Raw genomic sequence first — 26,592 nt, 5'->3', positions numbered from 1 at the left:
ACATGGCCCCAAATGGACAAAATTTGGCGTGAGCCGCAGGGGAGACAGGTTGCTCTCCCCCTGCTAAATATCAGAGGATGACCACTTTGAAGGGGTCTCTTGGCTCAGTTAGCTGAACTCCCTGGGCCCCGTGGTTGGCATGGGGCACCACCAGCAGGCAGGGTTGCCAACTCTCTCACTAATCCTGCTCCTGTGACTTCAGCAAAAGGCTGGCATGCAGATATCAAGCTGGTGATGCATTTCCCATCTCTTTGGGCTAAGCTGGTCAAGCTTTTGCTCAGAGCAGAGGAGCCAGGCCACAGCAAGAGGGGGCAATTCCCATCTTCCATAGAACCTGCGACTCCCCCTTGGCAGAAATGGCCCTTTCGGACCTCCCTCCATCCCCCTCCTCAACATTTCATTTCTTTTACCCAAGAATGACCAGTGTTGTTTTCTTCACTCCCTCATATGGCCATCCTGCCCCTCTGAAGGGGGAAGCTGCAGGGATCTCGGAGAGACCAGGAACCCCTTCCCTTCCTCTGTGCAGGTGGCTCCACTCTGCAGTTCCTCACTAGGTGAGGTCCTGGAGGAGGGAGGGGGCTGATGGGGCTCTGACCCATCAATGGGGGGCTGCTACTCCATGAAGACCCCGTGAAGATGGTCTGGGCCAGTCCCTTCCTGCCCTACAAGGTCAGCCCAGAGGGGCCAGGACAGTCTCACTTCTTAAATGTCTCCACCTTGACCCAAATCCAACCCCTGGGTGTCTCCCCACCCCCACCTCCTTCATCGAGAGGGGGCAATTCCCATCCTCCACATAAGTGCCACTTGGCAGATCTTGCCATTTCTATCTTTCCTCCATCCTCCTCCACAACATTTCATTTCTTTTATATCCTACTTTTAGTTTAAAAATATCAAAGAGGCTTACAAGCAATAAAACTTGTATTATTTCATTCTAAGCTACTGAGGAAGAAGCCTTTCAAAACAAGGTCATCATCACCATCAATCCAAAGAGGGAGGGAGGGAGGGATCTAGGGAGGGAGAGCGCCTCTCTGCAGGGGTGTTGCTGGAGACTTAAAATGTTCCCGAGCCTGACCCCTTTTATTTATTTATTTATTTATTTATTTATTTATTTATTTCATTTATATACCGCCCTTCCGAAATGGCTCAGGGCGGTTTACAATTAAAACAGAAAACATTAAAAACAATTAAAACAGAGATACAAATATAAATACCAATTTAAAACTACTTAAAAAACAATTAAACTATCAAAACAATTAAAACCCTGAAAACCAGGTATTAAAACAATTAAAACTGAGTAAAAACCCTGAAAGGCCAGGCTCTCTTGAAGGACAGTAAAGAATCAAGATTACAAATTTCCGCTGGGAGTGCATTCCACAGTCCAGGAGCAGCTACAGAGAAGGCCCGCCTTTGAGTCGTCACCAAACGAACCGGTGACAACTGGAGATGGACCTCCCCAGATGACCTTAATGTGCGGTGGGGATCATATAAAAGAAGGTGCTCTCTAAAAGATCTTGGATCCGAGCCGTTCAGAGCTTTAAAGGTAATAACCAGAACTTTGTATTTTGCCCGGAAAAAAATTGGCAGCCAGTGTAACTGTTTTAAAACAGGCTTTTGAGCATCCAATCCAGGCATCTCCAGCTCCCAAGAATGACGAATATTTTTTTTAAAGCCACCTAATGGCTAAGCAGGGAAGCAACTTGCCTAGAGAGCAAGAGGCTATTGGTTCGAATCCCTTCTGGTGTGTTTCCCAAACAATGGTAAACTCCTATATCGGGCAGCAGCAATCAAGGAAGGTGCTGAAAGGCCTCATCTCAGAGTGCACAGGAGATGGCAATGGTCAACCCCTCCTGTATTCTAGCAAAGATAACCACAGGGCTCTGTGGGCACCAGGAGTCGACACTGACCAACAGCACAATCTTTCCTCTCCTTTAATATGGCCATCCTGCCCCACTGAAGGGGGAAGCTGCAGAGATCTCGGAGAGGCCAGGAGCTCCTTCCCTTCCTCTGTGCAGGTGGCTCCACTCTGCACTTCCTCGCTGGATGAGGTCCTGGAGGAGGGAGGGGGCTGACGGAGCTCTGACCCATCGATGGGGGGCTGCTGCTCCATAAAGACCCTGTGAAGATGGGCTGGGCCAGTCCCTTCCTGCCCACCAGGGTCAGCCCAAAGGGGCTAGGACAGTCTCACTTCCTAAATGTCTCCATCTTGACCCAAATCCAACCCCTGGGGGTCTCCCCCCACCCCCTTCAACAAGAGGGGGCAATTCCCATCCTCCACAGAACCTGCAACTCCCACTGGGCAGAAGTCGTCATTTCTATCCTCCTTCCTCCCCCCCCCCCACATTCCATTAAATTGATTTCTTCCTTTTAATTTAAAAATAAGGAAGTGGCTAACAAACAATAGAACTCATATAATCCCATGCAAAGCTACAGAGGAAGAAGCCTTCCAAAAAATGGAGGTCATCACCATCTATCCAAAGAGGAAGAGAGAGGGGGAGACTCGCTGCAGGGGTGTTGCTGGATGCTGAAAGTGCTCCCGAGTTTGGGCTCTTTTCACCATCCATTCCAGTCATGTTCAAATACCAAGAATGACCAGTGTTATTTTCTTCAAGTCCCTCATATGGCCATCCTGCCCCTCTGAAGGGGGAAGCTGCAGGGAGCACGGAGAGGCCAGGAACTCTTTCCCCTGTTCTGTGCGGGTGGCTCCACTTTGTGCTTTCTCGCTGGAAGAGGTCCCGGAGGAGGGAGGGGGCTGGCGGAGCTCTGAGCCATCCATGGGGGGGCTGGTGCTCCATGAAGACCTTGTGAAGGTGCGCTGGGCCAGTTCATTCACGCCCACCTTGGTCAGCCCAAAGGGGCCAGGACAGTGTTGCTTCCTAAATGTCTCCACCGGGAACCAAATCCAACCCCTCTGGGTCTCACCTGCCCCCACCAAACACTGAACCTATTTGGGGCAGGACGGTGGACACTCACTCTGGACTCCTTGCCCGAGGCCATTTTCTGCACTCCCTCACGGCCAAAATGGGACGGAAATTGGCCGTGAGCAGCAGGAGAGGCCAGAAAGTCTTCCTTTCAACGGTCGAGTCCAGAGAGGCAACAGTGGAACCTCCAGCCCCATCAGGATCCGTTGCGACCGGTAAACACACCCAGCCGGGGACTCCCCCCTCCAGCAACCGCCATGTTTGAATGTACACAAGGATGGTGGAACTCCCAGGCCCAGTGGTGGGCATGAGGCACCAGTAGGCTGGGTTGCCAACTCTTTACCTGCTCCTGCTCCTGTGACTTCAGCAGACGCCTGACATGCAGATCGTAAGCTGGTGAAGCAGTTTCCCATTTCTTTAGGCTAGGAATGGCTTCACCTGCTCAATCTGCTCAAGCTTTTGCTCAAAGCAGAGGAGCCAGGCTACATCAAGAGGGGGCAATTCTCATCCTCCACATAAATGCCATTTGGCAGATCCTGCCATTTCTATCTTCACTCCATCCCCCCCCCACCTCAACATTTCATTTCTTTTAGCCAAGAAAGACCAGTGTTGTTTTCTTCACTCCCTAATATGGCCATCCTGCCCCTCTGAAGGGGGGAACTGCAGAGAGCTCAGAGAGGCCAGGAACCCCTTCCCTTCCACTGTGCAGGTGGCTCCACTCTGCACGTTCCTCGCTGGATGAGGTCCTGGAGGAGGGAGGGGGCTGATGGAGCTCTGAGCCATCCATGGAGGGCTGCTGCTCCATGAGGACCCCGTGAAGCTGCACTGGGCCACTCCCTTCCTGCCCTACAAGGTCAGCCCAGAGGGGCCAGGACAGTGTCGCTTCCTAAATGTCTCCACCTGGACCCAAATCCAACCCCTGGGGGTCTCCCCCGCCCAAAAAACATTGAAACCATTTGGGTCAGGGCGGTGGACACTCACTCTGGACTCCTTGCCTGAGGCCATGTTCTGCGCTCCCTTCACGATCCAAATTGGATGGAAATTTGCTGTTAGCAGCAGGAGAGGCCAGAAAGTCTTCCTGCCAACGGTCGAGTCCAGAGAGACTGAAGGCAGCAGCGGAACCTCCAGCTCCATCAGGATCCGTCACGACCGGTAAACACTCCCGGCTGGGGACCCCCCTCCCAGCAACCGCCATGTTTGAATGTACACAAGGATGGCGGAACTCCCATGCCCAATGCTGGGCACGAGGCACAAGGAGGCAGGGTTGCCAACTCTCTACCTGCTCCTGCTCTTATGCTTTTAGAAGAAAGCTGGCATATAGAAATTAAACCAATGAAGATTTCCCCATCTCTTCATTTCCATTGCAGCAAAAGCTTCATCTGCTTAATTTTGGACTGTCAAGCTCTTTTTCAAGGCACAGGAGCCAGGCTAGCAAAAAGGTTGGCAACCCTGCAGGATAAAGACTGAAGTCCATCCCTGATCACACATGGAGGGAGACAACAGTGTTGTGAATTCGGTTCGTCCCTGGGTCCGCCTTTTAGCCAATCAAACAGACACAGTGGGAATCTCTTTTGAGGCGTTTATTGCTACTGCAGATTAGCAGTGGGCTTTGGCTCTGCACTGAATACAAATTGGTTATAGGTGCATCTTACATTTATACAAACAATCTGAATGATGCTGACACCCTAGACATAGTATATATGGCAATAAAATGGTGGGCTAAGTATCTAGTACGCATGCGAATGATTCATTGTTCATCTGGTGATTACTCCTTATTTGGTTACATCCTATTTTCTTAATTGTCGGCAAAGAACAGTGAGAATCCTGTGAGAACCAAGTTTCCTTAGATACAATTTAGTGGAGAGAGATAACGACGTTGATCATGAGAGGCGTGATGGGCCTGAGCTGGGCTGGGGTTACTTTAAGTCAGACTGAGGTTTTCTAAGTAAAATGGAGTTACTTTGGTTTTCTAAAACACATCAATTCCCCCCGAAACACTGGATCATCCTGAATCTTCAGGATATATGGGCTTGTAAAGGTACAGCTGTATGTATGGGTCTTACATTATGGCAAGGTTGAAAGGTTCTCATAAACATTTGGATTCAAGCTAGAATGCATTATAAGCAGCAACATGTGATTATCAATAAAAGGAAAATACATACTATAATTAGAATTATCTTCTTTGCCCATAAATCAATAGGCTCTCCATATTAGTTAAATGAAAGTCCTAACTGTTTGGAAATATTAATAATAGCTCTTTCTAACACATAAACTCCTAATCTTGGAAATATAGTTCTGTGTTTTGTGTAGCTAAAGGATTTGGGACATATAGGTGCTGAATGGGCTGTACATATGGCAATAAAACTAGATACATAGCATATAATATCCTAGAGCTACAAACATAATTAGTATAATTCTGATTTGTTATAGATAAAAAGTTTTACACATAGCAGCAAGGTTTACATATAGAGATCATATAACTTATAGCAAGCAACATTGTTTTTATCCCAATTAAAGTATCAATAACAGTCTTGCATTGTGGAACCAGGTGCTTCTAGTGATTAATGGATTATCAGCTTGTGGAAAGCGATAGCAATGACAAGTCATGAACAATCACTTTGATTAAATACAAGTGTCTACAAACTTAGCAGGTAAATCTTGGGCTAGCACATAGGGACCAGTAACTTGGGGATAGGTGCAGACTTGCAGGTAAATGCTCTGGGAAATGACCGGAGAGCAAGCATGTGAGGTCCATGTCCTTATAGCACAGGAGATAGCATGGTTTTCAACATAATGATAGCACATAGTCACTACAAGAAAGTAATATAAGAAAGTGGTGTAAATCGTCAACTCCCACCCCCCTTAGTGTCCTCTAGAGTCTGTCATGGCCAAAAAGGAAGCCATGGAGAGCTTTAGAATTAAAATTTTAAAAACCCTATGAGTCCTTGGTAAAAAAAAAAATTTTAGTCTTTCAGTTGAGAACCAAATGCTCTTGTACAACGTTGCAGGATTTTGGCTATCCTGGATGTTCTCTGATCCGTGTTGTTTTGGCTTGTTTGGCTAGTGTCCATAGACAAGCTCGAATGTTCAAGTGTTTGGGAGCCTTGACTCCCCCCCTTGTGGGCAATCTGAAATAGTGTCTTTGGCAGAATTTGAAATAGTGTCTTTGGCAAGGTATCTTACCCAGGTAGGATGGTTCCAGGGCTTTACAGCTTGGGGAGATGCTGTTGCATGTATGACTCCAGAGAAAAGTGACAGTCTTCAGGCAGTTGTTGTCTATCCCTCTCCTATAGCACTTAGGAGCAGGAAGATGAACTTTGCATTAGGCCTTCTTCTTCAAACACAGGACAGGGTAGCAGATGGACGTTCTGTCACCATTGGGTTGGATTGGAAGTGCAGATAGGGACTGCCCTCGGGTAGCTGCTGCTGCTGCTGGTTAGTTTTCCTGGGTCAGTGTTGATGTCCTCTGGAGACTCCCTTGGGATCACGTTCTGGCGCTGGATCCAGGTATTCCATCAATCTGGGGAGGACCAATCCTTCTTGGAAAGACAATTCAAGGCACTGTTGGTTGCAAACCTGTTTACTTGAGAGAAAGACAGGCAAGTGAGTTGCCAATTCCCTCCCCCCATGTAGGGACAGCGTCCTGATACTAAGTCTCTGGGTGCCAACCATCAACACAAAAGGAAAAGTCAAGTTTTTCAAGGCAAATAATACAAAGGATGGATAAAACCCGAGGCTATTTTCAATTTGGTCTTTTGGCATTTTTTCTTTTGTTCCTATGTTCATGGAGCCGCTCTGGGAAGAGCATCTGAAGGTTCCAAGTTCCCTCCTTGGCTTCCCCAAGATAGGGCTGAGAGAGATTCCTGTCTGCAGCCCTGGAGAAGCCGCTGCCAGCCCGTAAAACAATACTGAGCTAGATAGATCAGTGGTCTGACTCAGTATATGGCAGATTCCTAGGTTCCTATGTTCAAATGATCTGGCTGCTCACAGTTACAGTGGCAATTGTCTGCACAAGGAAACACCGTCCCCATGATGGCCAGCACTTCTGTGATCAGCAGTATGTATGACCCCCTGAATATAAATATTTGTAGTAGTTGTAGCAGCAGCAGCAGCAGTATAGTATATAAATGTGATAAAATAAATAAATAAATATGTAATATTTATATTAAACATATGAAAATAACAAAATATGAAATATGAGAAAGAAAGAAAGAAAGAAAGAAAGAAAGAAAGAAAGAAAGAAAGAAAGAAAGAAAGAAAGAAAGAATTAGTTTGTGAGGAGATACAGTGATGAGGAAGCCACTTAACTGTGCAGCAGAGAAATGACTTGATTATCAAGCCAGAGGTTGGCGGTTCAAATCCCCGCAGGTATGTTTTCCCAATATAGGAAGATGCTGAAAGGCATCATCTCATGCTTCAGAGGAGGCAATGGTCAACCCCTCCTGTATTCTACCCAAGACAACCACAGGGCTCTGTGGTCACCGGGTGTCAAAACCGACTTCACGGCACACTTTGCCTTTACAGTGATGAGGACAAGTTTCCAGAGGATAGAAAGCAGGGGTGTGAGAGCTGGCTGGGTTCAAGCCGGCTTGGCTTGACAGGTCCAGGGTCAAACTTGGCTGGTCTTGTGTGTTCAAATGGGCACAAAACGGGCGGGATGGGTCCACTCAAATCCAGTTCAAATTTGAACCAAGCCTGCATAACTCGTTTTGTGTACATCCCTAGTAGAAAGTTTGAAAACAACAGTTTATGGAGAGGAAAGGCATAGACAGGAGATGATTCAGCACTTTAATCAGATTCCCTCCTCCTAGTTCTTACGTGACTGTGTGAGAGTGAGACCTGCATGTAGAGAGACTGATCTGCCACTGCCATGTCTAGTTTGGCTCCCAGTCAGTCCATTGGTCCAGCTAGCCCAGAACTCCCTGCTCTGACTGGCAGTGGCTCTCCAAGATCCCAGAGCATGGGGCTGTAGCTCAGTGCTACAGTATCTGCTTTGCATGCAGAAGGTCCCAAGTTCTGTCCCTGGCAGCATCTCCAGAGAGAGCTGAGAAAGACTCCTGCCTGCAACCTTGAAGAGCCGCTGCCAGTCATTGTATTTAGATGGACCAGTGGTCTCACCTGGTGTAAGGCAGCTTCCTATGTTCCCAGTCCACTAGGCGGTCACCATGCATCTCATCATGTAGCATCTAGGGCAGTGGTTCCCCAACCAGGGTTCCTCCAGATGTTGCTGAACTACAACTCCCACCACCCCCCAGCCACAATAAATTGTAGCTGGGAATGTCCACTGGTCTAGGGAAGGTACTAAAACAAATGACAGGGAATGCCCACTGAAACGCACTGGTTACCTCCAAATGGCCATGGGAATGCATGGGATTTCCGAATGGCCGTTGGGAACCACTGCATTCCAGAGGGCATTCCCTGTCATTTGTTTTAGGATGCCCTGACAGTAGCTCACCATAGGACTTGCACACTGACGGTCCCAGGTTCAATCCCTGGCAACAGCTTCCTGTTGGAGTTCCAGTACATCGACCTTCTGCACTGACTATACTAATGACCATTAGGGGAATTGGGAGTAGAGGTAGCTAGTGAGGGTCTCCTTACCTGTCCCTGCTTGCCTCTACTCTATGGCCCCTGCCTTGACTCCTCAGGTACTTCCTGTGCTGCATCAGCACTCTTCCTTTCCTCCTAGAGAGAAGATGCAAACATCTCTCCCTCCCTCCCTCCCTCTTCATTACGTGGCTGATAGATAGGATAGGTCTTTCCTATCTCAAAAGTACCTAACCAATAAACCCATTTAGTTTGGATTGCATGACAATCTCCATGTGTATTCTTAAGGTAACTGCAACAGCGAAACTCTGCCCTACTCTGGAGTAACTGGAGTGGGCAGCTTCCTCGTGGTGCTTTGCTAAATAATTAGAAACTCTTAACACTCCCAGCATGGCTGGGAAAGGATCGTGCCTGAATCCTGGGAGAGCCACTGCCGGTGGAGTGAGCCAGAGACCTTCTCCACGCAAAGCCTGTGCTCGTCCGCTGAGCAAAGGGCTTGCTGACTCGCTGGATCAGGATGCGGCTCAGAGGCAGGTGAGGACGCTGAGGTGGACATGAGTCAGTCAAAGGCCGGGGCTGGGTCCAAAGGTAACAGCCGCTTCCTCGAGTGACCCAGAAAGCCAGCTGAGTGCAAGAGAGCAAGAATTCGTCATGTGAGGTCATGGCAGTGATGAAACCAAGCACAGAGCAAGATTAAGGAGGGTGTGGGGCCTGAGCTAATCCATCAGCCAGGCCCACCCATTTTGGCCATCAGCCTGGCTCTGTGGTTGCCAGGAGTCAACTCTGACTTGACGAGGGCGCAACCAAAGATTTGCTACCCCAGGGACAAGGGTAAGGGGGCTTGGTGGGGAGGAAAGCTTCATTCCGTTTTTTACCTTTAAAAAATATTGCTGTGCAGAGGCAGAGGCTCCGTCCACCTCCTAAACCATCACAGGAGGTGAGGTCGGGCACTGGAGGATGGCGGGGAGAGAGCTCTATATTCAAGCCCCCTTGCAAATGACACAGAGTGGGCGATGAAATTGCTGGTCTTGTAGGAGGAGAGCTGGTCTGGTGGTAGCAAGCATGACGTGTCCCCTGAGCTAAGCAGGGTCTGCCCTGGTTGCATATGAATGGGAGACTCGAAGTGTGAGCACTGGAAGAGATTCCCCTCAGGGGATGGAGCTGCTCTGGGAAGAGCATCTAGGTTCCAAGTTCCCTCTCTGGCTTCTTCAAGATAGGGCTGAGAAAGATTCCTGCCTGCAACCTTGGAGAAGCCACTGCCAGTCTGTGAAGACAATACTGAGATAGATGGACCAGTAGTCTGACTCAGTAGAAGGCAACTTTCTATGTTTCTGTGTTCAGTGTTTCTCTTCCATAGGATCCTATGGGGTTTGGGTTGTACCCTTGTACTTGTACCCTTAGCTAAGCAGGAGTGTGAGCATTGTAAGATATTCCCCTCAGAGGATAGAGCCGCTCTGGGAAGAGTATCTAGGTTCCAAGTTCCCTCCCTGGCAGCATCTCCAAGATAGGGCTGAGAGAGATTTCTGCCTGCAACCTTGGAGAAGCTGCTGCCAATCTCCTGTGATAGTTTAGGAGGCGGGTGAAGCCTCTGCTGCTACACAGCATCATTTTTAAAGGTTGGGGGGGGGAGAGAATTAAGTTCCCCTCCAAGATGCTTCTCCCCAAGATTTGGTGCCATAGGCAGTTGGCCTATACTGCCTATGCGGTAACCCACCATTGGGCACAACTTTACTTCACCATCTCAGGGGACAAATGCTCCTAGTGATCCCCCTGAGATGAAGAATGGGTGATGGTATTGCTGCACTGACAGCTTTCTCTGTCTCAGCATCACCCTGCTTCTTTATCCCTACCCCCAAACCCTCAGGGTAAAATTGCACTCATTTCTGCACGGAGCAAAGGGTCAAGGTAACAATGAACAACGTGTTGTCCTCTCTCCATGGAGTGGACTTTGGAGGACAGTCCTGCCCATTTCCATTTCCATTCCTCTAAGAACATTGAAGAAATTTTGAATGAGCTTTTGTGTTTTTAAAAAACTTCTAAAAACTTTCAGAACTCCATTGCAAATGTGGCCACAGCAGGCTCAATGGTCAGGACAATCAAAGCATGAGCACATACTGGTGGAGAGCTGGTCTTGTGGTAGCAATCATGATTTGTCCCCTTTGCTAAGCAGGGTCTATCCTGGTTTTCATTTGGATGGGAGACTACATGTGAGCATTGTAGGATTTGGGGGCCGCTCTGGGAAGAGCATCTGCATGCTTGCATGCAAAAGGTTCCAAGTTCCCTCTGTAGCTTCTCCAAGACAGGACTGAGAGAGACTCCTGCCTGCAATCTTGGGGAAGCCACTGCCAATCTGGGTAGACAATACTGAGCTAGATGGACCAATGATCTGACTCAGTAGAAAGCAGCTTCCTATGTCCCTATGAAAGCTAAAGTCATGCAATGCTATTACCTATTTTCCTTCTCTAGACCTTGTCCAAAATCTCAATGAGCATTCGCCCCCACCCCTAGATATTCAGTGGGCAAACATGGTCCTCCAGCTGCTATTGAACTACAACTCCCATCATTCCCAGCCACAATGTATTGTAGCTGGTGGAGCTGGGAGTTGTAGTTCAACAACAGCTGGAGGACCGAGTCTGCTTAGCCCAATCCCAGACGGTACCAATCACCCCAGCCAGCTCATGTACTAATACAGGAGATTGGTGATCATCAGAACTCTCAATGGTTTATTTTTATTTTTATTTTTAAGCAGCTCTGAGAGCTCCAATTTTGATCAAAAGGCAGCATTGGGTGTTGTGCATTCTGCTGTCCCACTCTTTTGAACCAGGAGGTGGTGCTCTTAGATCCAGCTTTCTTGTGTAGGGTTAGGCAGTGGCCGTAGCCAGGGTGCTTTCCAGATTAGGCCCTGCAATGGGGTCACATCGTATCGCAGAAGTTGGTTGCCACACTTCCTGTGTTGTGATACCACTGTCCCTACGTGGACAGCAGGGTGCCATTCACATTTCCAATGCCTTGTTTCAAATTTAATCACTATGCTATAGTGCTATGGAGTTGCATATCCAGTGTTAAAAAGTTGCTGTTTTTTCGGGTTGTTAGTTTCCGTGAGCCTGCTCCCCCTGCTGTTTACATTTTGAATGCGACTTGCCTGAACGGAGGCATTTTGCTGCTGTTGAGCAGCTAGCCTGGAAAGCGCCCAGGAGTGCCTTTGGGTTGCCAGCTGCAGCCTTTCTTGGAAAAAGAAGATCCAACCACAATTGTTAGATATGATTGAATTGTGTAGTGACTCTGTAGATAGGTTTCACTCTAATGGGGTATGTTGAATCTGCCAAACTGTTGTATCTGCTATCTTTACTTGGTATGTTTGTTGCTCCAGGAAAATGCTTTGTTAAGAGCTCTGTGTCTGCCTGGAGTTGTGAATACTACACAATGAGGTGATTCACACAATCAAAAACTGTGTCCTACCCAGGCTTAGGAGCTGTGTGTGCTCCCAATTTTCGGTTGTGTGGAAGCAGGGGAAGAGGAAAACTTGGGTAGCTATTCCTCCAACCTTGATTCCACACAATCACTTCTATCCAGGTTTTCCCTGCTACTTTGCTTCCACACAACCGAAAACTGGGAGCACACACAGAGCTCCCAAAACGGGGTAGAACACAGTTTTTGATTGTGTAGATGACCTCAAGATCTTGCAACCATGAGGCAGGTCTCACGATCAGTGAGACCCACTTTGTCCAGTGTAGCAGGGAGAGCAGGCTAAGCCCGCTCTCCCCACAGATGAGCAGGGCGGCAGCCCTGGGCAGCCGGATCGGCCGCCCACATGACTGCCAGCTCTGTGATGGAGCCGGGGGGACACGACTGGGATGATTGGGGGCCGTGCGGCCGCTGGAAGCTCCAGTATGCCCTGTGCGGGCATGCAGGGCATACTGGAGAGACCCCCGAGCCGGGAGGCTGCTTTTGAGCCTCCCGGTTGGGGGTCTCCTCATGAGTAGCCATGGTGCGGAGCTGCACCCCGGCTACTCATGATTTTAAAAACCGGGTTTGCGGAGCGCTGGCTACTTAAGCCGGCTAACTGGCTAACCGCTTGTAAGCCACCAGGCTCGCCTGCGAGCTCGGTGGTTTACACGAGCAGCAAAAATCGGGCTAGGCTCTCCTCGCCCGATTTTTACTGCTCGTGGAAATAGCCCCCATCTTGTTTTATAGCTGCTCCCCTCATAAATACAAAGTCACCGTATGTTTGTTTAACTAAGCCTTTATTCCAGAAACAACTCCATTTTTGCTTCTCCTTCCTTCCCCTTTTCTTTCTCACCTCTTTTCTTTTTCACTCTCTACAGGATCTCCACTGGGACAAACGTCTGATCAACAAAAACACAATGGACTGCTAGATAGAATGTAACAAGCTTCTTCTGCCCTGGTCACAATCCTGCTAGACAACTGCAATGTATTCTACATGAGGTTACCTGCAACGGCTGCAATCAGATTGGTGTCCTGCATTTTTAAATTAAGATGCCAAAATATCCATGGCTGTATTAGCACACAATGAAATGCGCTCATTACAGTTGATATGAGTTCTGATATAAAAGCACTGCATTTTTCAATTAAGATGCCAAAATATCCATGGCTGTATTAGCACACAATGAAATGCGCTCATTACAGTTGATATGAGTTCTGATCAAACTGGTTTTATGCCACATAGGCACGTGAGGGAGTCGGTCAGAAGAGTACTTAAGGAAGTATGCCGTTGTAATTCCTTTAGCCCTATTCACTGGATGTAAGCAAACCTCTTCATACATTAGAATAAATTACTCAAATAAACAGTCTCATTGCAATTGATGGGACAGGTTTACTTGTGGGGCAGGTTTAGAGAGAAAGTCTCCTTCCTGCAACCTTGGAGAAGCCACTGCCAGTCTGTGTGGACAGTACTGAGGTAGATGGACCAATGTTCTGATAGGCAGCTTCCTACCTTCCTAATTTCAATGGGAGTATCCAGTGCTAATTTTCTGGAGCCTGTCAGTCAGGCTGAGGGGAGGGATTTTCATTCATTCATTCATTCATTCATTCATTCATCTATCTCTATGTAAACCGCTTTGGAAACTTCAGTTGCAAAACAGTATATAAGTATCCGTTGTATTGTATTGTATTGAATAAGCTGAGCTCCAGCTCATAGCCAGCCAGTCAGGAGCAGAGGAGAAGGGTCTTCACCCTCCTCCTTCCCCTTCTGCAGCAGACACATCGCTGAGGATGTGTTGGGTTCAAGCCGACGATCCTCAGATGGGGATCAATAGTGCAGTTGCACCATAGGGGGGCAGGAGGGCTGTGAGTACCCCACCTTCAAGTGCCACTGGGATTCTAGTACCCTCGTTGGGAAGGAACCCCTGCTAGGGATGTGCACGGAACCGGGCAGGGGTGGTTCGAAGGCAGGGGGTGCACCTTTAAGGGTGGAGGAGGGTGCACTTACCCCTCCCTCCGCTTTCCCCCCCACCAGCGGTCCATTTTTTAAAAAGTGCATCGGGGTGGCAGCATACCTCTCCACTGCCCCATTGCCCCCTTTACCGGAAGTAACCAGAATGATCCAACATGCCTGTGCATGCCAGGCATGAGCGCGTGCACATGCATGCCCGATGCACGCCCGTGCCCAACGCATGCAGGTGCATCGGATACTTCCGGTTACTTCTGGTAAAGGGGGCAACCGGGTGGCAGGAAGGTACGCTGCCAGCCCGATGGACTTTTTAAAAATGGAATGCCGGTGGGGGGAAAGTGGAGGGAGGGGTAAGTGCACCCTCCCTTGCCCTTGAAGATGCACCCCCCCGCCAGCGAACCGGCGAACCACTCGCAGTTCGAACCGGTTCGGAGGCTCGTAAAGGGCCTCCGAACCAGTTCCGCGCACATCCCTAACCCTTGCTCTGTTCTGACCTTCAGATGAGTGAAGGTGAGACTGAAGGCAAAATCAGACCACGGTGATCCCACTCCTTTCCTGCTCATGGAAACAATGTGTGGAAGGGATTAATCAGTTCAGTTCAGTTTCATTTATTATAATCACTGATCAGATCTACACATTTCAATCCAAACCCAAATAAAAAGAAGAACCTTAGGAGTAAATATTGGTACATAGACTGTGTAAACACCATTACATAAAAATAAAACAAAACAGAATGAAATGAAACAAACTAAAAAACCTAAATTAACCATTTCTAGCACACCATGTGCAGAACTTAATCCCAGCCATACACAAAATGGACACCTGATACGAGACATCATCGGTGTGTTTATCAGAGTGAAGTATATAAAACTCAACAGAATTGTTTGGGTATCAAGAAACAAGAGGAGTAAAATATCAAAAATGTAAATTGCAGTAAAAAGAACAACAGGGGGGGAGAAATGCTACACGTTTACAATGCTGCCTTGAGGTACGTTTCACGAGCAGTTTCTCAGAAAGCACAGTTTTACTGCCAGCGCATAACACAAGTCAGAACTTGCCTGGGAGACTTCAGAGAGGAGCATTGACCAATCAGCAATGCAACAAATGTAGTTGATGCTTAATCCAACCTGGGACTTTTACACACAGCAGGCTTTACCACGGGTTTACGGGGAGACTTTACTGCGAACTCGAAGTTTTCCAAAAAACCTGCCGCAAATAGTGGGGTTTATAAAACCCTGGATATAAATTGGGCTACACTCTAATGTGCAGTGAAAAACCTGAATTGTGTGTGAACTGCTCCCTGATAACTCACAGGGACTTCGGGGTAAATCTAGCCGATATATGAATGCATCCCCTCTATTCCAGAGGAGATGCAAGTTAGAGGGCTTCAAAAGCCCCGTGTGAAAAGCTTCCTGGTGACTCAAAGCCCAATCATGGCCCTGTCTAGTTTCAGGGGAGGAACATGAATAGAGGCCTTGGATGATTCATAAAAAGGTCATACAATGAAAATGCTAGAAGGGATCCAGTGAGAATCAGCCAGGCCTGGCTCTCTCCTGAGACAGAGTAAGTCCATTTGGGGCAGCAGCAGTAGTGGCCTTTCCTAACAAGCCAGGGGGCACCAAAGGAGACAGCTCGGGTCGTTCTTCTCTCTCTCCTCCCCCACCCGGGATCTGTGCTACTGCAGGCTGGTCAACCACGCATCTCTACCTGATGAATGGCCAGCCTGCAGGCAGCTGCCTCCTTTGGTGCCCCCTCTGGGCGCTTTCCAGATTAGCCCCGGCAACAGGGTCACAACGTACCTGCGAAGTGTGCTTCCACACTTCCTGTGTTGCGACACCGCAGTCCCTACGCTGTCAGTAGGGTGCCGCTCACATTTCTGATGCCTTATTCTGGATTTTATCACTGTAATTTAATGCAATAACGTTGTATGTCCTTTGCAAAAAAAAAGTAGCTGTAATTTTTCCATTTTAAGAGGGTCACAATTCTGTTTCGGCATTGTAAGTGGTGTGGTGAGGATGGTTACATCTGCGTGGATGGTGATTTATCAATATAAATCTCCTTTCCGTTTTAGAAATTTATTTCTTTTCTTTTTTTCGATGGGGTTGTGAAGAACTTTACACCTTGATTTTTTTCTTCAAGCGGTCTGCAAAAGAAAGCCAACGTTCTGGCAAGGCTGGAAATGTGCTCCCTACAGCAGCAGAAACGTGGAGACCGCTGGGGGCTGCCCTCCTCCTGCTTGGCCGTCCCATTGTTCCTGAAGGCAGCAGCCACAATAAGAAGGTTTGTGCACAGAAGTCCCCCCACACACACACTGTGAGCTTGCAAGCAAGTTCTGTGGCACAGCCTTCCCCGCCCCCCTCCCCGAGTGCATTTGCATCCCTTTTTCTCGCCCGTTTTTGCGCACAGTTCTAATAAAGCTAATAACAATAATAATGCTGGGGGGGGGGACCCTCTTGCTTTACATGTGCCACAGCCAGAGAGAGAGAGAGAGAGGAAACGACGCATCCTTGGGGGCGAAGTTGAACCATGTGTGTGCTTGAACGTGTGAGTGTGTGCACGTGCGTCTCTCTTTCAGAAAGCAAAAAGGAGATGCAAACTCCTCAACAGCGGATTGCAACTCTGCAGCTGCCAGTGCAGTTTCTTTTGGGGTGGGTGGGTTGCAGCACACAGTATGAACGGTTCCACCGGGGGGGGCATTGTTCCATGGACTATGCAACAAACAGCTTACACCCTTTCTTTACATTTCCAATGCGATCGTGCCAAGCCGAAGCATTTCACACCACCCCAACCACTGTAGAGCGTGTAATCTGGAAAGCACCCTGGTTCATTCGGACAAGCCACTACTGGACAGCAGAGAGTGACTGGCCCAAACTCACCCTGTGCCATGGACCAGGACCTATTGCCACACCAGGTTGGGCCAGGGAGGGAGAGCTCTGAGGACAAGGTGCCTGGTTTCCAGGAGATACCTGCACAACCTGGGCGCTTTCCAGGTTAGCCGCTCAACAGTGGCACAATGCTTCCCTTCAGGCAAATCCCATTCAAAAGGTAAATAGCAAAGCACCCAGCAGGGGGAGCAGTCTCATGCAAACGAACAACCCAAAAAACCAGCAACTTTTTTACGCTGGATATATAACATCACAGCACTAAATCGCATCGATTCAATTCTAAACAAGGCATTGGAAATGTGAACGGCACCCTGCTGTCAGCGTAGGGACTGCGGTGTCGCAACACAGGAAGTGGGGAAGCACACTTCATAGATACGCCGTGTCCCCATTGCAGGGTATAATCTGGAAAGCGCCCTGGCCCCAAAGCTACCCTCGAGGAACCTTCTGTATCCCCAGCCATATCTGGACCTATTGCTGAGAGTTCTGAGGATGAGGAAACTGAAGCGTCACCTTGCTCTGAGGACACCTCATTGCCCCTTTACTACAGTTCGGAGGAGGACGTTGACCCTCCTCCAGAGACTGATCCGTAGGAGTCTGCGATTAAGAAATAGGGCTCGGCCCTTTAACTAGCCATTGGGGCTATTCTCACAATCGGCAAGAATCAGGCTAGGAAAGCCTAGCCCAATTTTTCCCGATCGTAAGAACCACCGGCCTCGGCTGCGAGCCTGGTGGTTCTCCAGCGGGTAACCCGCTTTGGTGGCCCTCCTCTTAGCCCGGGTTAGCGGAGTGAGTGCTCTGCAAACCTGGGCTATCTGGCCGTGAGTAGCCGCAGCGCTGCTCCACGCTGTGGCTACTCACGAGGAGACCCCCAGAGGGGAGGCGAAAAGCCTCCTCCCGGCTCCGGGGTTCTCACCAGCATGCCCTGTGCGCTCACGCAGGGCATGCTGGAGCTTGCAGGGAGCGATCAGTCCCTGCTCCCCCCAGCCCCCACCAGCTCCATCACGGAGCCGGCAATTGTGTGGGTGGCCGATCCGGCCGCCCAGGGCTGCTGCCCCGATCGTCTGTGGGGAGAGTGGGCTTAGCCCGCTCTCCCCGCAGTATAATCTAAAACGGGTCTCACTGATCATGAGACCCGCCTCATTGTCTCCGGGATTGTGGGTGGAGTCTAGGCTTATACCCAGCAGCAGGGCTATATAAGAGCTCAGTTTGCAGTATGAGTTGCTGAAGCAACCTGGTTGTACTTTGCTTGTCTTGACTCCAGGAGATTTATCAGACTTTACCGTGACTTAACTTTGGGAGGATGTGAGTGTGCATTCACATGTTGGCCAGATTACCCCTAAGTCCATGAAATATTTCAGAGAACACTTCACACATGATTCGGGTTTCCCCCTCAATATTGGAACCTAGCCTGATTTTTTAATCTGGGGTTAAAAAATAATAATTTCTTTTTGCGTTGGAGTATCGGTTATGCCCTGAACTCACAGTAAAGCCTCGTGGTAAAGCCACGGAAAAGCCTGCTGTCTGAAAAGCCTCCTGGTTCCTGATCCTCAGCTCCCCTGACTATGCCCTCTGCTTGCTCCTGAGAAGTGCTGTGTATTGACGACAGGCCTTTGACCTCCTGCTCTGTTGACTGTGCTATACGTCTCCTCCTGAACTACAGGACCTGTGGTTCTTCTGAACTACAGAACCTCGCCCTGTGCAGAACACGATCCATGTCTGAAGATCAACCTAGACAAGATGATGTACATTTTCCACAACAGAGCAAGTAGCAGCCGTTTCCATTGGGAAGATGGCATGGAGGGGTCAGTCAAGCTTCTTTTCCAGTGTTGGTGATCTGAATTCCTCTACAGCTGATTTCTTTAAATATGTAGAGACACCAGCCCTATTCAGTCATTATAAAAATGGTTAGAGATTGTAACTGGGGGGCGGGGGCAGAAGTGGGGTGTTCTGGATCAATCTGAGTGAGTAGCTTTATTACGATCATAGATCAGACATAAATACAACATATTATACGGCACTCAGATAAGAAATCTGCCATACAATACACCAACAAAGTAAACGTTTTATGGTAAGCTCTAAAGGGTAGAAATTAAATGTTGGCAGATCGTAACAGCGTCTGCACAGAATTTAGCAACCTTTTGTGTGATAGAAGATTTCTTGTCTGGAAGGAGAAGTGTGACGTAAAATTCATCCGTTCGGTGACTAATAAAAAGGCAGTAATAAGACTACGTCGACTGACATTATAAAAGGAACAAATAGCAGCACGTGGTGGACAGATTTAATTTCACCCGAACCACAAGGACAGATCTGACTGGCCTGGGGAGTTTTCAGAAATTTCCCATTTAAAACTGCCAATGGTAAGGCATCATCTCTTGCTCTGAAGAACTCTCTCTGGTGGCTGGGTAGAGAGAGTAACAACAAATCACTGGCTGGTTCCTGGCTGTGATTGCCAAGACGCCCTCTTGTGGTCTGCAGGATGATACCCAGGTCATTTTGATGCTCAGTGTCCAAGATCCTCTGTTTGAGAATCTTCTTGGCCTGATTCTATCCTAATAGTGACAGATATTTCTTTAGAATTCTTTAGAATTTAGATGCCAAGTGATGAGAGTTTTGCTAGCAGTGCTTGTATCCAGGAAGACTGAAACCTGTCGGCCAGTACAAGGGGAATCAGCCCCCAAGGGGAAAGTTGATCTTGAGACAGTAGTTGAAAATTGAAGCTCATGCTTGGGATTCCACCCTTTGAAAACCCATTTCTACCTTACTGCAGCATTAGAAATACATCTGGGAGCCCAGAATACAGCCCTTATAAACTTAGATTGGACAATCTGCAGTGTTCTGTAGTTGGAATAGTGGCCCAGTTGTTCACCCTACAGACATTGAGCCAGTGGTTTGGCAATGAACAGCTTTAGTGCGGCAGAAATAACTTCTCCTTTGGAGCAGAAAAATATCAGAATGGCTGATGTACCTGTTGGGCAGTGTAATCCACATGGGCCTTCCATGACCCTGTGGCATGAAAAACCACACCCAAATATTTAAAACTGTTAACCTGTTCAATCCGATGGCCCTTGATTGACCAATTAAAATTCTTAGGCTTCTTGGCAAGGACCATCACCTTAGATTTCTGAAAATTAATAACCAGGTGGTTATCCTTACAGTAATTGGCCAGGAGCTTAAGAGCCCTCCTAAGATCTACTGGGGTTTGAGAGATAATAGCATCAGCATCCGCTTACAGCAAAATTGGGATTTTTACCCCCGCGATGTCTGGCAGATGTAACCCTGGATCTGAGAGATTTTTGGCTAAGGTGTTTATATGCAGGTTAAACAGAGAGGGTGTCAACCTGCACCCTTGTTTGACTCCTTTGCTGGAAGTTATTGGGTGTGAAAGTGAGCCTCGGGTTTACCTCTCACCCTGACGTTGGTGTTCTCATAAAGCTTTTGAATGAGAAGAAGTAATTGCCTGTCAATGTTCATATCCCTGAGTTTTCGCCACAACCTTGGCCTCGAAATTGTATCTAGCGCTGATTTGAAATCTACAAAGGCTACATACAAAGAGCACTTGGGCTTACTGCTATACTGGATGGCTTTAAGAGGGGTTTGGATAACTTCATGGAAGAGAGGTCTATCAACGGCTACTAGCTGGATGGCTATACTATAGGCCACCTCCAGCCTCAGAGGCAGGATGCCTCTGAATACCAGTTGCAGTGGAGTAACAGCAGGAGGGAGGGCATGTCCTCAACTCCTGCCTGTAGGCTTCCAGCGGCATCTGATGGGCCACTGTGTGAATCAGGATGCTGGACTAGATGGGCCTTGGGCCTGATCCTGCAGGGCTGTTCTTATGTTCTCAATAAGATGGCGTAGCACTAAGGAATGATCCATAGTTGAGCGCCCCATTCTAAAACCAGCCTCTTCATCCCCCAAGATGTCTTCTTGGTGGCACCACTGTGGCAAACCCGCCTAAGTAGCCACCCTTTAAAACAAGGTTAAGGGAGCGAGTGTTCCCTTAACCCTGTTTTTTAAATCGTCTGGCAGCTGCTGATGCTTCCAGCTGCAGATGCCAGACTGCGGGGAGCCCGGAGAGGCCTCATCCCCTAAGAAGCTGCTGTCTACTGAGTCAGACTATTGCCCGCCCCAGCTCAATATTGTCTACACTGCTTGGCAGCATCTCTCCAGGGTTTCATGTTGGGGTCTTTCCCAACCCTGCCTGGAGATGCTGCCAGGGATTGAACCAGGACCTCCTGCATGCTAAGCAGATGCTCTACCACTAAGCTACAGCAGCACCATTTCCAAGGAAGTTGCCTTCTACCAAATCAGGCCATTGGCCCATCTAGCTCAACACTGGCCGGCAGCAGTTCTCCAGGGTTTCAGGCAGAAGTCTTTCCCAGCGTTACCTGAAGATGCTGTGGGTTGAACCTGGGACCTTCTGCATGTAAATCCAATGCTCTACCGCTGAGCTACAGCAATTGCCCCAACAATCTGCTCCCTGAGATGACTACGTCACCTTGCTTCATGGTAGGACCGCCCCGTCCAAGCCACTCAGCCACACAGACTCTCCAATATATTTCAGCAGCGTGGTGAGTGACCCTTTGGATTTCTATACACTCCTGGCTTGATTCTTTAAAAGGGATTCATGGTCCCAAGTTCCAGTTGCAGGATTCAGGCTGGTTCATCTTGATGTACCCCCATGCTTGCTTACATACATACATACATACTGGCAAGAACTAAGAGGACGCCCAGCAGCAAGGTGGATGGACTCGATTACGCAGAGGCATAGCAAGGTTGGAGTGGGCCCAGAGACAAGATTTTTAAATGCCCCCCACTCACTGAAGCTCAGCTCATGAAGTAAAGAAATCTTAAATGAAGCTGAACAGTGGTAACAAAAAGCATCTCTCTCTCTCTCTCTCTCTCTCTCTCCTATGTGCCACTATAGAACATCATCCTAAATTATATTTTAAAAGGTTTTGTAAATTGTGGATGATGCACCCCGCCCTCCTGCTGCTGGCACAAAACAGCTACAATACAGGAGAAGGAGGAGAGCTGGTTTTGTGGTAGCAAGCACAAATTGTTCCCTCTGATAAGCAGGGTCCACCCTGGTTTGCATTTGGAAGGAAGAGTACATGTAGTCTCTCCCAGACTACATGTGATCGGGCTGGGAAAGACTCCTGCCTGCAACCTTGGAGAAGCTGCTGCCAGTCTGTGTAGGCAATACTGAGCTAGAGGGACCAAGGGTCTGACTCGGTAGAAGGCAGCTTCCTCTGTTCCTATCTCCCAGCCTTGTGTTGTCTAGATGAGAGCATTGCGACAGTTTTAACCCCACCACAAAGTCTTAGCAAAGACACACAGCAAAGCCACCACAGGAGAAGAGGCTGGCCTTATTTCTTAGCAGACCTGGTTTATGCACGAGGCAGAGAGAAGCAGATGTGCGGGCCACTTCCTTGCCCTGGCTTGCAAAGAGTCTTCAGTTCTTGCAGCCAGAAGGAAACTGCAAGTCGAGAGGACGAGGCAGATCCGAGGCTGCCCACAGTAGCAGGGGATGTGGCAAGGAGGGTTTCCAGCAAGCCTGTTCCAGGAGAAGATGGGACATTTCTGCTGAGGAGTGGCTGAACTTTGGCCAGTCACAGGGTGATGGTAGACTGACTTTGGACTAGACTGGTAGACTGACTTTGGTAGACTGACTTTGGCCAGTCACAGGGTGATGGTAGCCCTAGCAGAGCCAATAAGGATGAGAAACCCGTTCCCCAGTGCCCAGTTCCTCAAGGAGGGCAGAAAGCCCTGCAGCAGAAAGGAGAGCAGCTAGAAAGCAACCGGAGTCTGGCATTCCATCCAAAAAGGAGGAGAGAGGCTTGATGATTTGCTATTCAAAAGCTTTTCCAGCTTCCCTGGGGGAAAAAGGTATCTTCATCATGAAAGCCCCATATTGATCTACCTTTATTTGCACACATTATTTATGCTGAAATTTTGCCTTGCCAGGTGGAAAGGCATTCATACAGATTCATCTTGTTGCTCTTGCCTGCCTCTTTTCTTCCTTCCCTCCTTCCCTCTGCTGTTTTTCTCTGCTAAAAATCGAGATTGCATGCTCCTTGGTACAGGGACCTGTCATTTGGCTCTGTGTAAATCCATCAATGGTACTTTATCAGTTGTTTGATTGTTCAGAGAGCGCTTCAGCTGTGTACTTCACACCATGATTGCAAAGTAATGCATGAAGCAGTGTTTAACATGTTGTTGGGAGTGTGTGTGTGTGTGTGTGTGTGTGTGTGTGAGAGAGAGAGAGATAGAGAGAGAGAGAGAGAGAGAGAGAGGTGGTGCAACTGTGGGGAGTCCAGCCAGATTTAACTATTGAACAGAGAGGTGATAAAGCAGGTCAAGCCTTTCTGGAAGTCCTGTTGGAGACGGAACCATAGCTTAGCACAGAGAACATAGCTACCTTTTGAGGGGAAGGAGGTGTGAAGGATCCAGAGGTTTGAGAGAGAGCATCTGCTTTGTATGCAGACAGTCCCAAGTTCCATCCCTGGCAGCATCTCCAGGTAGGGCTGGGAGAGACTCTTGCCTGCAACCTCAAAGAGCCACCGCCAGTCAGTGTTGACAGTACTGAGCTAGATGGACCAAGGGTCTGACTCAGGATAAAGCAGCTTTCTATGTTCCATGGTCTGCCCCTAGGTGCATGGGGCATTCTGCCCCAAAGCATGCCTTTTATACTACTACTACTACTACTAGCAGTAGTAGTAGTAGTAGTAATAGTAATAATGTGCTCCAGGACAGAGCTTTTACAATTAAAACAGTTTCTTGGCTCACATTAAATCCTTTACCCTGTGTAGGACACTCTCTTCTGCATCCCCTATGCCCCTTCCTCTCACAAAACCAAAAACCAGACGCGCACTCTTGCAATGTCCTTCTGCGTGGCGCTTTCCAAACTAGCTGCTCATCAGCAGCAAAACGCCTCCGTTCAGGCAAGTTGCATTTGGAATGTAAACAGCAGGGGGAGCAGTCTCGCGGAAACAAACCACCCAAAAAAGCAGCAACCGTTTGACACCATATATACAATGTCCTAGCTCTATATCGCAGCAATTAAATTCGCAACAAGGCATTGGAAATGTGAACGGCACCCTACTGTCCACGGAGGGATAGCAAGAGTGGCTATCTGGCTGGCTGGCTAGTTGTCTGGCTAGTTGTCTGGCAGCTGGATTTTTAATTTTAAGCCTCCTAGCCGCAGTGGAAGAGAAAGTACTTAGGGGTCCAACAAATACTGCAAAAGAGAAGAATATTAAATGCAATTTGCTTGTATTTCAAGACCGAATGCAACTTCTGGCTTGTGTTGGGTTTGTCTCCTCAAAAGACAGCTCTGCATACCGTGCATCACAATGGTCTCCTCAGTGTGGATAGCAGTGGTCAGGTTCGTTGCTGGCCCTGTTCCTAGTCTACACAGTCTAAGCAATCGGGTTGGGTTTTGTTGTTGTTGTTTTGCTCTTCTGCTTTGGTTTTTCCTGCTGTTACATAAGAACACAGGAAGCCGTCTTTGACTGAGTCAGACCTTTGGTCCACCTAGTTTACTATTGTCTACACTGACTGGCAGCAGCTCTCCAAGGTTTCAGGCAGGAGTCTCCCCCAGCTCTACCCCGAGATGCTGCCAAGGATTAAACCTAGGATCTTCAGCATGCCAAGCGGATGTCCTGCCACTGAGCTAAATCCCCATCCTCCTAGGATTTCTTACAGCTGACAGTGCTCACATCAGGGGTGTAGGTATGATGGATGGTTCAAAGGACCCAGCCCCCCCCAGCTCCTGAAGGCCCCCCAGCTCCACCCCTCCCTCTTTTCTTCATTCTTCCCCTCATTCCAAGGCACCGTCAGAGAGAGGGCCAACCACGGGCCCACCTCCTTAGCTACGCCCCAGGCTCACATGTCGTCACCCATCCAAATGCAAACCAAGATGGACCCTGCTTAGCAAAGGGGATGACTCACGCCCTGTGACGTGAAATGTGTCCCGGGTTCCAAACAGTTGACCTTCAAACAAACTTTAGGAAGACAATACAGCCTGTCGGTTGTTGGAAATTCTCTGTGGTGAGAGAATCCCTTTTTCAATATAGCAGAGTGCACAGAGGCACAAACACAGCGGATTTAGTTATGCATGCATGTGTGCTAAGAGTAAAGTAACTTGGAGCCAATTGCTAGTTTCAAATCAATATAAAAGGTATTTATTAAGGAACTCCATTCTAGATAGGAAAGTGAGGATTTAGGATCTCTAATCTATCTATCTAAATGGATGCAGATGGATTCACCATCTTCTCTGCACATATGGTGCAGGGCAAGAGACTTGCCATGTTGCAAGGTCAACAGCCAGGTAGGAAGAGAGAGAAGGAGGAAGGAAGTTGAATCCCCTAAGATTAGCAATCTACATTTCAAAGGGATAGCATCAGAGCAGCAGGAAGTGATGACCAAATGTCTTTGACCTTCTAGCCCTCTGACTTACTAGTCTGTCCTCCACTGTCTGAGGCAAAGAGACAGCGCAAAGTCCTTTCCTTCCAACACCCCCTCTCGTTGTCTCGTGACTCAGTTCACAATATTCATTTTCTCTCTCAGCTTTTCAAAGCAGGGTCTTGGTAGTGGCTTAGTGAGTAAGTCTGCGAGCATTTCATTTGTCGGGCAGTAGAGCAACTTGATTAGTCCATCTTTCTGCAGACTTCTCACTACATGGTACTTCACATCAATATGTCTGGTACTCCTCTTTACATCTTCTTGTTTGGAGAGTTGAATGCAGCTTTGGTTGTCTTCATACACTGGTATGGGCTGTGGTACCTCTGTACCTAGGTCCTTCAGTAGTTGACACAGCCATTGTATCTCGTGACAGCCCTGTGCAGCTGATACATATTCCGCTTCAGTGGTTGATGATGCTACTATGTCTTGTTTTCTGCTTGACCAGCTTATCGCTCCATCTCCATAGAAAATTATGTGACCACTGGTGGATTTCCTGTCTGTTATATCTCCACCCCAGTCTGCATCTACGTATGCTTCTAGTTTTGGTTCACTATTAGCTGGCAGCTTGAGCTTAAAGTGTGCAGTACCCTTTAGGTACCTAACAAGTCTTTTCATTGCATTCCAGTCCTTGACTGTTGGTGATGCAGTCTTTCTACAAAGTAAACCAACTGCTGTACTAATATCTGGCCTAGTGAGTGTAGTAATGTATAAAAGCTTACCCAATGCTTCACGATATCTATGGTTGTCAGATAGTGGCTCAGTTTGATCTTCTTGCTTTATGTAGTTCACTTCCATTGGAGTTGGTGTAGGATTTGCATTTTCCAGTCTGAGCAAGTTTATCAAGTCTTTAATTTTCTGTTCTTGGTTGATCAGGAAACTTCCATCTTTCTCTCTTTGTACTTGAATGCCCAAGTAGTGTGCAATGTTGCCAAGATGCTTGACTTCCACTTCTTTGTTCAGATGATCCATTATTTCCTTGCTGTCATCTGGATTTTCATAGGCAAAAATCAAATCATCAACATACGCCAAAATGTAAGTCCATTTCCCATCTCTGCATCTCGTGTACAGGCAGGGATCAGCTTCACTTCTTTTGAAGTTTGCTTGAAGCAGCATATCATTCAGTTTTATATTCCATGCTCTGGCAGCTTGTTTTAAACCATAAATGCTCTTTTGCAGTTTGCATACATAGTCCTCTTTGCCTTCCTGTAAGAAACCTGGTGGTTGTTGCATGTAAATGTCCTCTTCTAGTTCACCATGCAAGAATGCAGTTTTCACGTCTAGGTGCTCAACATGCATTCCTTTGCTAGCAGCAATACTTAACAGAGTCCTTACTGTGGTATGTTTAACCACTGGTGCAAAGGTTTCA

The 26,592-nt window shown here is 48.1% G+C and overlaps 1 non-coding gene across 1 annotated transcript; it reads right to left on the bottom strand.

Moving 5' to 3' along the window:
- Positions 1–20,965: 20,965 nt before the first annotated feature.
- TRNAA-AGC (transfer RNA alanine (anticodon AGC)) lies at positions 20,966–21,036 on the bottom strand. The gene has a single exon. It is a non-coding gene; the product is annotated as a tRNA-Ala (tRNA).
- Between the last annotated feature and the right edge of the window lie 5,556 nt (positions 21,037–26,592).

This window comes from Hemicordylus capensis, chromosome 7 (genome assembly GCF_027244095.1).
Source record: "Hemicordylus capensis ecotype Gifberg chromosome 7, rHemCap1.1.pri, whole genome shotgun sequence".
In the NCBI taxonomy this organism is placed as follows: domain Eukaryota; kingdom Metazoa; phylum Chordata; class Lepidosauria; order Squamata; family Cordylidae; genus Hemicordylus; species Hemicordylus capensis.
This window is presented reverse-complemented; position numbering and strand designations above follow the sequence as displayed.